The sequence below is a fragment of the Rhinatrema bivittatum genome, chromosome 4 (genome assembly GCF_901001135.1).
Source record: "Rhinatrema bivittatum chromosome 4, aRhiBiv1.1, whole genome shotgun sequence".
Taxonomy (NCBI): domain Eukaryota; kingdom Metazoa; phylum Chordata; class Amphibia; order Gymnophiona; family Rhinatrematidae; genus Rhinatrema; species Rhinatrema bivittatum.
This window is the reverse complement of record NC_042618.1, coordinates 50,533,653-50,547,282: the sequence shown is the minus strand read 5'-3', so window position 1 is coordinate 50,547,282 and position 13,630 is coordinate 50,533,653. Positions and strand designations below refer to the sequence as shown.

At 43.7% G+C, this 13,630-nt stretch overlaps 1 long non-coding RNA gene across 1 annotated transcript in view; it reads left to right on the top strand.

Moving 5' to 3' along the window:
- LOC115089306 overlaps positions 1 to 13,630 on the top strand; it is a 50,935-nt gene that overhangs the window by 11,690 nt on the left and 25,615 nt on the right. Inside the window, exon 3 of the long non-coding RNA XR_003856059.1 lies at positions 5,954 to 6,042. This is a non-coding gene — a long non-coding RNA (uncharacterized LOC115089306). The remainder of the gene's footprint in view (positions 1 to 5,953; positions 6,043 to 13,630) is intronic.

Genomic DNA, 13,630 nt, shown 5'->3' with positions numbered 1-13,630 from the left:
GCTGGGCCAGCCTCCTTTTACTGATCGGGCCTGCAAAACAACAAAAGCTAAACTCTACACCCCTGCCCTCTTTGAAAACCTAAAGGACTGTCCCCCGAGCTCACTGTGGACAGCTCCCAAATTGACTTTTAGGGGGCCGGCCATTCCAGACTCCTCCAAGGGAGGAGCTGCATTTGAATGGGGCCTCCCTCTATGCTAACCTATTCTCTTCTAGATGAACTAAGAGCTCCCCCAGATCATACTGGTAGCATGACCATAGGGTCCGCTACATAAAGAAGATTTATTAATTGCATTATCTTAACATCTAAGTGAGTTCCAAACATATGTAAAATAAAGAACAGTACATATTACTAATTGTAACATTATAGGGCCAGTTTTCAGAAGTCTGTGTTTTTTTGTCATGTACATGGACACTTTTATCCCACATGCAATGCATGTGCTTTTTGTGCAGGCCCCTGAGGGAGGGAGAGGGGTATAAAATAGCATGCATAGTTTTGAAAATTTCAGGTTCATGAGCTGTTTGATGCCCCTGACCTAAACATGCTCCTGGGACTGCCTCTTTTTAACCCTGGTATTGATGAGGTGCATGTACCTTGTGGATGGTATCAAAGGCGGGCCTGAGACTGTGAGTATAGTGGGTGGAGAACTAGCAGGGGGTGAGGGAGCTGCTGAGGAGTCCAGAATGAAATCCAGACATCAGGCTTGTGAGCTGAGGGTGAGAGTCATTCCCTCAAAGGTCATTTTTGGGAGCAGGTGGTCTGGTTCTTTATTCCCTATCCATTTCATCTCTGTTTTGTTGGGTTTACTTTGAGATTGTTCAGGCATTGCCAGTTTTCAAATGTTTTACTAGTGCTTGGTTGAAGTGTGCTATAGCTTGGCCCTAGTTTGTGCCTACTGGGATTAGTAATTGGATGTAATCGGAAGAGTAGTAGGAAATCTGGCAGTCTCTGGTGAGCTTGCTTAATGGAGCTAGATAGATATTGAAGAGAGTAGGAGAGATAATGGAGCCTTAAGATTCGGCACAGTACACTGGGTGTGTTTTGGAGGAGGCTGTCCCCATGGAGACAGTTTGAGTACAATCTAAGAGGAAGGATGAGAACCAGAAAAGAGTTGGACTGTTAGGATTCGTAGGTTAGTGGGCCCTTGGCTCAAGGTGAGAGATGGTGCCGCCCACAGGGAGGAGCCCCACTGAGCCTCACCGTCGGGAGGCGAGGTCTGAGCTACGGTGACACGGCCCAGCGAGTACAGGAAGGGTAGGAGCCTGGGATGTGGATATGATTAGCCAGATAGGTCCCCCTAGTGGTAGAATGCGGAACATGCCCCGAGGAGCGGGGAATGCAGGCAAGGTATGGAGGACTGCTTGTGAGGGCGGGCCCAGGGGGTGGAGCCACAGAGAGAGACAGCACAGGAAGGCTTACTCGAGACATGGGGAAGCCTGGAGATCTCTGGCAGTGCAAGAGAACACTACCCCGAGGAGCGGGGGAGTGCGGTACAGACTCGGAGATAGGCAGGACACTACCCCGAGGAGCGGAACGTAGTAACAGAGGAAGCAAGGCACTGCCCTGAGGAACAGGGGAGCGCAGCACAATCCCAAGTTCACAAACGCTACCCCAAGGAGTGGGGGGCGTGGCTTTAGTCACAAGTGATGGCAATGACCCGCGGAGCGGGATACACCAATGCTAGGTCGCCACGAAGCAGAGCGAAGAGGCAGTGGCCCGCAGGGTGGGGTACACTTACATAGGTCTCCACAAGGCAGAGTAGCACAGCAATGGTCCGCAGAGCGGGGTACACAGAAGTAGAGCCTCACGAGTAGAGTAGAACGGCAATGGTCCGCAGAGCGAGGTACACCAAAGTAGTGACTCATGAGAAGAGAAGTTCCTGGAGAAGCCCCGAGGAGCGGGGAGAAGGTCGACAGCGTCCGAGGTGCAGGGCTCTCCAAGGAGTGGATAGCCAGAGACAGGAGTAGGGCCCCTGAGGAGCGGGCACCCGAGAGTGTCTCATGCCAGGAGAAGCAGGAACCAGGAACCAACATCCGTAGCGAGAACAGCAGGATTCAGCAAGGAGGGAACTCGTTGCCAAGTCGATTAGAGCTAGGCCCCGATGGTGCTTAAGAGTTCAGGGCTAGTGATGTCATCAAGGGGAGAATCCCCTGAGGTTCCCACCTGGGCGACCTTAAAGGAGGGTCATGGAGCGCGTGCGTGCCTAGGAAGGCCCGGGCAATCATGGCATTTGGCAGCATCCTCGTTGCCCTGGGGAGTCCTGGAACAGAGCCATGAGGGGTGGAGACGGCTAGCCATGGCCGCGAGTCTTCCCAGAGGAGAGAGGGCAGTGATGCATGAAGTGAGTAATAGCGGTCACAGCCATCTGCGTCAGACGGTCATAACATGGACCTGCCAACACAATATCATATAGTCATGTGAGAAGGTAGTTGTAGTCTACCATGTCAAAAGCCGCCAAGAGATCCAAGAGTATGAGTAGGGCAGAGTTTCCATTATGGATCTCATTGACTAAGCTTAAGTGTGGTTTTGGTGCTATGTTATGGTCTGAAATATGACTGAAGAGGTGTCCCATGCATTAGAGATGTGTAGATGTTAATTCAGTTGGGTTAGTTCCACTTTTTCAATCATTTTGCCTAGGAAGGGGATGTTTGAGACAGGGCAATAGTTGTTCAGATCACAGGAGTCAAGGTTTGTCTTCTTCAACATGGGTTTTACAATTATTCTTTTTAAAGCGGCTGGAAGGTGGGCTTCTGTAAATGAAGCATTGGTTATGATCTGGATGTGAGATAGTAGTCCATGCTTGGTTTGCTTGACTAGCCAGGAGGGACAAGGATTTTCTGAGCAGGTGGTTGACCTGTGGGTTATCAGAGAGTTTATGACGTTTGTTGATAGATGGCAAAATGTAGTTGGAGAAGGGAGAGGTAGTTTCTGCTGTGCATGTGAGGGGATTTGGACTGGTCTAGTTACTATTTTTGCTCCAGCTCCATTTGGATTTGAGTTATCTTGTCCATGAAGAATGTGGCTAGCTTGTTACAGTGGGTCTGAGTTATGAGGAAGGTGGGTATACAATTGGGTGGGTTTAAAATTTGTTGATTGCCCAGAATAATTTTCTGGGGGAATTTTCTGCTTGATTTCACATAATAGGTTTTTTTGGCACTAGTTGAGTGCATTGCAGTAGGCTAACTGGTGACTTTTGCAATAATTTTTGTGAGATTGAGAGTTTGATTTCTGCTAATTCTGCTCAAGTTTTCTTCCAGCTCTCTTCATTTCTAATAGCTCTGGCATGAGCCAGGGTTAGGTGTGGGTTTTTTATGGTCATAGTTTTCCATGGTGTAATTTGTGGATTGCTATTTCAGGATCGGTGTTCCAGTTATTTTCTAGGCTGATAGTAGTGGAGATACTTTTATTGGTGTATTGCAAGGCATCTAGGAAGGATTATGGGTTCAGGTGTGCTGTTGGGCGGATGCATTTAGAAGCCTTCTCATAATTGGGTGTCTTGGTTGGAGGTGGGCCTAATTCAAAAAGTATTAGGTGGTGGTCAGTCCAGGAGGGTTGGAGGGTTTGTATGTTCTCTGGAGGATTTTCATTTAGCAATTGCATGGGGGGACAAGTAGCAGTTGAGGATGTGATAACCCTTATGGGTTGGTTGCTTGATTAGCTGGGTTAAGCCAATGGAATCTAAAGAAGCTAAACACTCCTGAGGGAGATTGAAGTGAACATTGAAATGGCCTGGGATTTTCCAGTAATAATTTAGATCACCTCCCAATAATATTTTGGCAGATCCCAAAGCAGTAATTTGAGATATCACGTGGGTGAAGAATAAATGATCATACTGGTTCAGGGCATAAACACTGTATATACTATACTCATGTATAAGTAGAGAAATGTATGCCAGAAAAAAGGCACAGAAAAGCTGGCTTGACTTATACACGCATATTATGGTATTTGTGGATAGTCCCCCACCCTTCTGACCCCCCCCCCCCAAAACTCACCGATAGTCCGTGGTAGTCCAGCGGGGGGCCTGGGAGCAATCTCTGACTCCCGGGCCGTTGGCTGCCCATAAATCCCTCCCTCGCCCCCCCCAAAACTCACTGATAGTCCATGGTGGTCCAGAGGGGCCCCGGGAGTGATCTCTTGCTCCCAGGCTGTTGGCTGCCAGTAATCGAAATGGCGCCGGCAGTCCTTTGCCCTTACCATGTGACAGGGGCTACTGGTTTAAAATATATGCATGCGGGAGAACCAAGATGGCTGCCACACTGTGAGCACAGGAACTCCCTTCTCCTGAGGTTTTCCATTTCTGCTTTTCTTACTTGAATTTCCTTAAATTTTCTCATGCCTCATTCCAAAAGAAAAGCAAAAATTTGTGAGGTTTTTACCTCGACTCCGGATATTTCCTGTCGACAACCGAGGATTGAGGAGATTTTCCGCCTTGCCCAACAGACGCCGGAGAGCGAGGCCGCTGGCGTCAGAGGTGGAGAGCGGCCGCCTGACGCCCTGGCCGACGAGGCATCACTTAGCCCCGGAGCACCAACGGTTCCATCCATGATCTACAGGTCCCCGGATGAGGAGGGGACGGAACATCTTAATGTGCCGTGGCGTTTAACATCGGATAGCCTTGCTGAAACCCAGAGGAGAGATGGGGGGATTCCATCGACTCTGGTGAGCCCAACAAATGAGGGCTCCAGGGTCAACAATGGCGTAGCGCGGCAGAAAGCGGTAGACAAGGATGGCCTTTTGCAGCAAGGAGGTAAGGAGTCTGAGTTACAAATGGTGTTAGCTCCGTTGGAAATGCCTGAAAAGGTGACTCTTGTTGAAATTTGGAAGGTTTTAACCAACATAAGTATGGCAATAAATGACTTATCTAAGTCTGTCAAAAGGAATATGGAGGGAACCCAAATGCTTGAAAATAAAGTACAAGCTCTTGAGAAATTTTCGACTAAAGTGGAAAAAGAATTCAATGATATGAAAGAATTACAAACTAATTTCATAAAATCTGAGAATATGGCTTTGAGGAGGATAGACTTCCTAGAGAACGAATTGAGGAGGAATAATCTCAGATTTTTAAATTTTCCTAAGACAAAATGGGCGAAACCTGCAGATCTTTTGAAAAGTTATTTAGTTAACATCTTGGACATTCCAGAAACAAATGTTCTAGAGATTTCTAAGATTTACTATCTTCCTGGAAAAGAAAAAAATTTGCAACAAGAAGAACAAGATAAAATTTCTTTTGACAATCTTTCTGACTTTTTAGAAAAATCCTTTGAAGCTAAAATTGAATTGAGAGCTACGTTGTTGGTGACGTTTTTGTATGCTAAGGATAGGGATGATATATTGAGAAAATCATTTCAGAAACATACACAGCTTTTCTATGGAGCTTCAATAAGAGTCTTTCCGGACATTACTAAAAGGACACAAGAGATAAGGAAAATATTTTTATCATTGAAAAGTGAGGTGCTTTCCAGAGGTGCCAGATTCTACTTAAAATTCCCTTGTAGGTATATGATAACTTACCAAAATGATAGATATATTTTTTCAGATCCAGAACACCTACGTGTTTACTTAGACTCCCACTCCTGATAATACTGCAAATGGTGTTGGTTATTGTATTATCTGTTGAGTAATACAGTGTTACAGTATATATTGTTAGGACGAGATTTGAATCCTATGAATCCGCTTAAATACTGGTTCTCCCAATATTCTTATAAATTGGAATTTAAATATAATTTGTATAATTCATGTTATATCGATGGATATTTTCTTCCTTTTTTCTGTTTTGCATTGTTTTCAATGTAATTGAGACTGAAACTTCAATAAATTAAAAAAAATATATATATATATGCATGCAAGCGGGCGCATGATTAAAAATTCTGGCGTATCCTCGCTCGCATGCCGATATGCACATTTATAGGCACGCACACACACACTTGTATTAAAATCAACCTCTTTATTTGTAGCATCCCATGATATACTGCAAGCAACATGCACAGATGTTAAAAAATGCATTTCCAGCTGAATAAAATTACTGCTCTGACTATTGCAGAGGGTATGTATAATCACTTTAATTATCTCCTGTTGGTAAATTCTGGAGGAAAGTCTCAGCATCTTCTCTGATGTCAAATATCTGCATTGAATTATTGTAACAAACTGTTAGCTTTGCTGGGTATTGCAGGGCAAATCAAATGTATCTCTGAACCAGTGCGGAGCAGACAGGTACAAATTCTTTCCATCTAATGGAAACTAGATTTAAAAAGTCTTAAAAGATCAGAATACGCTGATTTTCATAATGAATGGCCTTTTTCTTATGGTATTATGCAGCAGCAGCTCAGCTTTCTGGGCATAATGAAGGATCTTAGCTATTACCATTTGTGGCCTACCTCACCCTGTAGCTGGATTGACCAGCCTGTGTGCATATTCGATCATCATTTTCTCTTGAAGGTCTGGTAGGCCTAACTCCATCAGCAGCCATTTCTCTAACATCTCTGCTAGATTTTTATCCCCGATTGCCTCCAATGGTCCGACAAATCTCAAGTTGTTGCATTGTGACATATTTTGTAGGTCCTCTTTAATATTTTTTTTATGATCCACCATAGATTTCTCCAAGTTACATATCTCAGTAGTAAAGGTGATGGCTTCATCCTCTCTTACTCCCACCTGACCTTATACCATCTTTAGGAGGGAATTAAAATCTTCAATAGAGGGTTTTACATCAGCAATCTGAGCAGAGAGAGCCTCAAATTTGCTATTAAAGTAGTTACCACCACTGCAGTAAGCTCCACCTCGTGGCCTCATTCAGCATTTTCAGTGGCGCATTAACTTCACATACAGTCTGTGGTCATCTTATTTATCTCACTTGTTTTAGGGATATGGATTATACTTGTACTAGTCCGGTCTATTTATCCGAGTTAGCGTTCCATTAGTATTGTATGCCCCAACTATTGACACTTACTATACAGCTTTGTTTTTATAACATCTAATCCTTTGACTAGCCCTTTTACACCTCTATAAGCTCAAACATTCATTTGCCTATCCTCAAGCTCACCATTTTTTTGCAAGTACACTCGTTTTGTTTTTATGAACTTTTATTTCTAATTTTTTTATTTAGAATTGGTCATTTTTCTTCAGATTAATCACTCGCCATAACAATATCACTGAATTTCATGAGCTCCAATCACATACAGGTATACCAGTTATTCTTTTTAATTAATTTATGAACCTTTGACTGTTTATCAATATTTGTTCTCTGAATGATTTCGTTTATATTTTTCATATATTTTGGATTCTACTAATTTTTATTTGTTCTTCTGCCAATGCATATAGTGGATGTACATCCACATTACTTCGATTTGCACCATTAATTCCATATTCAATTTAAAATGTTACCATTTTATATGTTGTCTTGTTTTTAATGTTTCTTATTGGTTTTAATGTAGTCTTATATATTTATTTATTTATTGTAGCCCCTGAGGCAGCCCCAATTGTAAGGGGGAGAAACTAGACCAGAATCGGGCTTGTTCATAGTATTTCGTCTCCACTTGAATAAAGCAATTTGATTGGACATCTGGCATCTCTTCTACTTTGTTCACCCTCACAGCATTTATAGATTGCATTAACTTTCATGGCAGCATTCTTTACCTCAGATAGGGGTAGATTTTAAAAGAAGCGCGTGCGGCCTACATGTGCGCGGCCTACATGTGCGTGCGCTACCCGGCACGCGCACATGTACGCCCGGTTTTATAACATGTGCGCACAAGCGCGTGCATGTTATAAAATCTGGGGTCAGCACGCGCAAGGGGATGCACAATTGTGCACCTTGTGCGCCCCAAGCGACCCTGCCTTCCCCCGTTCCCTCCCCCTAACCTGACCTTCCCATCCCTTCCCTTAACCTTCCCCCACCCAGCCCTACGTCTTATTTTTTGCGCCTTCTAGCAGGCTGCCAATACACAATCCTCCAACACAGCGGCAATGGCCGCTCTGTCGGAAGCCTCTGGCCCTGCCCCCACCCCGCCCCTTTTGTAAAGCCCAGGGATTTACATGCATTCCGGGGCTTTACACGCGTCGCCGGGCCTTTTTAAAATAGGCCCGGCCCGCGTAACCTTTTAAAACTCTGGCCCATAGTTAGGACTTTTCTTTATTCTTTTTTGCTAACCTTCTAGTCATCACCTGGGAGACCTCAAAATATATTTGTCCATAAGCTATTACAATGTGAGATGTCTGCATTTCAGATACCAAAAAGGCTGATGAAAGTCCAAACATATGTAGAAGAATGGGGTATGGCACTCGGAGCTTAGGATTACATGTCCACCCAAGCTCACCATATCACAGCTTTTTTAAATGGTAGCATTGCACCCGTGTTTTATGATCGACTGCAGAGCATCCTTTAAAGATCCCATCAAAGGAAGCTTGATTGGAGGATCCCAAAAATCGAGCACTCTCAGTAATAGGGCCAAGACTCTGGAATGATTTACTGGATGATTTACGTTCTGTAGATGACCCGAAGACTTTTAGAAAGTTGTTAAAAGCCTTTCTTTTCGGAGAGGCTTTTTGAATGACCTTGAATTGTGTCTGTGGTTTATTCTGTTTGTTTTTGACTTAGATTATATTGTTTTTATGTATTTTGTTATTAAAATAAATAACATTAGCCTAGCAACGGCAGAAGCGCCAGCAGAAGTGCCGGTCCTGGATCACAGTAGGAGGCTAGCGCGACACGGGAGACCAGCTACAAATAAAGGTATGGGACAGGGGCGTAGAAGGGAAAGAGTTGGGGTAGGCGTTGGGGGGGGGACCTGTAGCCCATGAGATGTGCTGAAAAAGAATAAAAGGGAGAGTGGGAGCCAGGCGGTGGGGTAAGGGGGATTCTGGGACCCAATAATTGTTTTTTAAACATGAAATGGGTCGTTTTGAGAGGAGGTGGCAAGTTCAGCTCCATAGGAGGGAGGGAGGTGTGGGACGGTCCACGATGTGAGTTTTTTAAAAATTTTTAACTGGAGTGCAACTTAACCGGTTATATTCTTTTGAATTTAGCCGGTTAATTCTAAAGTTATATGGCCATCCACAGCCGAATAACTTTATACATAACTGGCGATATTCAAAAGAATATCCGGTTATGTTTAAAGTTATCCGGCTATGGTTAGTCGGATAACTTTAATTGGGGATATTTAGTGGGACATTTCTCCCACTGAATATCCGGGACAAGTTATCCGGCTAACTGGGTTTTACTCAAGTAAAGTGCATTTACTTGAGTAAAACCCAGTTTTACGTGTGTAATTGCTTTTTAAAATCAGGCCCAGGGGAGTCAACATTAGACAAAATAAGCAAAAAAACCCCAAAAACCCTCAAACTGCTGATACTAAATGAAGAAAGCGATGACACAGCTCATGCTTAAAAGTTTACCCAATATTTTTGCACTGTTGCATAGGGAGACACCTGTTTTTCTTCATAGAGCATACACAGAGCTGGCTTTGTTATGCTTAATAAGATTTGAAAAATCTAAGCATTTGTAATGCATTATGTAGCCCAGACACTAGGAGCAGGAAAAATATTATAAAATGCTGCTTTGGAGTTCAAAGGTCTGTCTTGTGTAGTTAACTTTGTGACATTTGGGTACTGACATCAGGTTTCACTCCTCCTGATTAAGATCCCTGTTATCTCATGTTAGGGGCACAGAATAATTCCCCTTCAGAGTAACTGGTGTGCTGTGGCCGCTCCAGACTAGCAGCGCACATATGCTAGAAATCAGAAGCAGAAGTCCCGTCCCGCAATGGTTCGGGGCAAACACTAACTTGAGGCTCTGGTTTTTTTTTTCAGTTGCAGCTGGGGTCCATTACGCGGAGAAGTCCAAATGAAAGAGCTCCCTCTGTGAAGTTTTCTTCAGGCTGTAATTTTGCCTGTTTAAAAATACAGGCCTGCGAGAAGAGAGATAATTACCACACCCGAGCGTATGGGCTTTAATATACACATCTAACTGTAGCAAGTGCTGGTTTGGTGTGCAGGGCGGATACTTAAAAAGACATCTTTATTGCACGCTTTTAGCAGCCCTGAGGGGCCTCCATACTCCTACCTGAAAATACATTTACTGAGAGGGAGTTTTTGTAATTTAAAAAAGATTTCCCTTCTTTCTATTTTCTTGTTTAGCAGAGATATTACACTGGTTCCCTTGTGCTACACTACATTTGTACATCTTGCAGAAAAAAAAAGAAAAAGAAATGTAAGCTTAAAGTAGCAGAAAGTAACTAGAGGACAGTTATGTTAAAATCAGGCCAAAAAGATTTGGTTGCGATTAGCAAAGGACCGGCTATTAGCATACTTCAAATTTTGCTGCTGGTGTCCCAGGAGAATTGAGATGTAATGTAATTTCAGTTTCTGTGGGCGAAACCCACACCCAATGTGTGTTACAGCATCTAAATGTAACATAACAATATAGATCATACATTTACATCATCATAATAAATATAAATACAAAACATCTCAGTATAACATCCCTACGAAAGTCTTAGCCATCCCTGCTTTCACTAGAGAGCTGAGGTAGACTACACTGCAAAACTGAAATAATAACATCCAAAAATTAAACTCGCTTCCATATCCTGAGGAGTCTCTGAAATAGAGGCTGCTGTTGATGATAAGACAGGGGGAGGGGCTCTGACCAGGAATCGGGTTTAAAAATCTGCAGGGTGGCAAGGGCAGACGAGTCCAGGCCAGCCCTGCCACGGAGGAGGTTCTGGTGGAACATCTCACCCCCTCTGAGCCGTCCACAGGTGCACATGTGGCTTTCCTTGCTGTGATATATTATCAGGGCCTAGGGAGTTTCTGCATAAATCAGATATACTAAATGCATTTTCCTATTTTGGGGGCAATTTTCAAAAGTGGATGTACTGATGCAAAGCCTGTGGCTACTTTTACTTGCACCATTTCTGAAAGGGAAACTATAAGCATTATTTCCCTTTGAAAAAGTACCCACAGAAATTGGCACATGCTTTCTCCCTTGAAAATAATGCACATAGATTTGAAAATGTAATCTAAGTGCATTAATTTCCTCTCACAACCTAAACTCACTCCCAGAATTGCCTACTTTTTACCCAACTAAAAGTGTGTGTCTTATTCATCCATGCTTTTAGCCAGGCAAGTGCTGGGCAGTTTTCAAGATAGCTCAATTTGCCTGGATAATTCCTTCTGAAAATTGCCCTGCCTATTTCTATGGAAAAAAAGGCTTAGTATGGGGTGGCCAGCTCCGGTCCTCAAGAGCCATAAACGGACCCGATTCTCAGGATGTGCATCATGAATATGCACGAGATAGATTTTCGTGCACACCTATCTCATGCATATTCATTGTGGCTATTCGGACAACCTGACTTGCTCATAGCTCTTGAGGAGCAGAGTTAGCCGCCCCTGGCTTAGCACATCTGGACCAAAATGAGAAATGGAGGTGAACCAGCTAGAGCTGGCTGTTGCTTTGTGGTTTCCTAGCAATACAGCTATCCATATGGAAGGAGCATTTTCAGCTGTGTGTAGTTAGGCAGTGGTAAACTGCCTTTATTACTCAGAGTCCCACTGGCAGTGCTGTGAGCCACATTTTCATGTTATCTCGCGTGCATCTTAAAATGCAGGTGTTCTCTCTCGTTTTTTTTTTTATATGTGCTGTTATGAAAACTCATTAGCCACATAGAAGGTCCTGAGCAGGAACTATAAAGTGCCTTGTTTCAGGTCGAAAGACCTGCTTGTGAGGAAAGGTGCTGACACAGAATAACAATGTTTTGAAAAGAAACCAATTCAAAAGTCTTAAGTCAGTACTTTTCAGGATTTTCTCTTCCTTATGTGCCGTGCTAATCTCTAAACCGAAATTGTCTCCTTCTCGGCCCTGGCTCTATGCCCTACCTTCTTTCCCAAGACCACCCACTTTGACAAGCCGAAGGACACTGGGGCAAATCATGGGACCAGTTGAATATTGCTGTTTTTATTGGATTTCTACTTTGCTTTCTTGGCCATTCCCTCAGCAGTGAGATCTAATTACTACTGTCTCCTTAACATCTTTAATTCCTTTCTCTGTTCCTCTACTCTTCCTTTCACCAATATTCTAGAAACACAAGTGACCTGTTTTCCATTCTACCCTGCTACTGCCCCTTCCACTACAATCCTCCTGCTGTCACACTAGCTTTCTTCTATCCCCTCTTAGAGGATGATCATGCTGACATTTTATTTTCCAACTCACTTCCCCCAGTGGTCGTCAATCCATACCTATTCTCCTTGCTAATCTAAAAGTAATTTTTAAAAAAATGTATATGCCATCTATTGTAACACTTCACATCACAGTGATTCAGGAACTTTACCCTCCACCTAAGGCAGTGGAGGGTAAAGTAACTTACCCAAGGTCATAAGGAGTATCAGAGGGATTTAAAGTATTCCTCCTTTCTATCCAAGCTATTTTCAACTTATCTGTTCTTTGGTATCTTTCTCAACTTTCAAGATAGTTTCCATGTTTCCTAAACTGCTGAAACCCTCTCTTGACCCTCATGTCCTTGTTAAATACAACCCTATTCACTACTTTCATTTCTTTATAACGTCGTGGAACATACCACAGATCAGCAAATTTCAGATTTTCTCTCCTTTACTGTTGCTCCCAGTACCTTTTAATCTGCCTTTTATCATACTCATTCAACAGAGTATGTTTCAGTCAATCTATTGCGCCAGCAGTGGAGATCCTGGCCGTCTGCATTGTCCTGTGTACTACGTCTCCACAATCTGGTTTTCAAATTAATCCAAGATAGTCACATTTTGTTCCTGCATGCCGGATTTGGTGAATTTCCGTCCCTGCTTTGGAGAGGAGTTGTGCCTCCAGACAGACAGACAGGTGGTCATTGATCCCTTTTACACAATGCTTGCCAACATTCTATATGTTGGAAAACATAGAAAGGGCTCCAGGAGTGACCCAGGAAACTATAGACCAGTGAGCCTGACATCAGTGCTGGGCAAAATGGTAGAAACTACTCCTAAAAATAATATTACTGACCATATGGATACACATGGTTTCATAAAGAAGAGCCAACATGGACTTACTGTTTTTCAAACTTGTGGATAAGGTCTATAAAGTATGTCTGTCCTTTCAGAAGGCATTTGACAAAGTCCTTCATGAGACATTCCTAAAGAAATGAAAAAGTTATGAGATAGGATTCAGTGTCTCATTGTGGATTGGTACAGGACTGGACTTAAATTTCGGCACCCACAGCCAATGGGGGTGGGGGTCGACTCCTGTCCCATCTCCTCAAAGTCATCATAAATATGGGGCAAAGTGAGGAAGGTGAGGGGGCACTAGCTTACCCTTACCCGGAACCTCACCTCTCCGGTTCTCCCCCTTACCCCACAGCCACTCATTAACTAAATGGTGGTGCCCTGATCCAGAAGCAGCAGTAACAACCACTTCAATAAGGAAATGCGGTTCGGGGCCTCCGAGCCACCTGTTGCAATCGTAAGGCCTTGGGGTAGCCCCGCCCCAGCATGGATCTTCATAGTAACAAGAAGCCCCTGGGGGGGGGGGAAGAGCGGGGCCACCACAGGGTCTTCAGAGCTCAGATGCCCCCCTGCTGAACTTCCTTTTTAAAGTTTTTGTTGCGGCTACTGCCACTGGTTCGGGGGCACTGCTG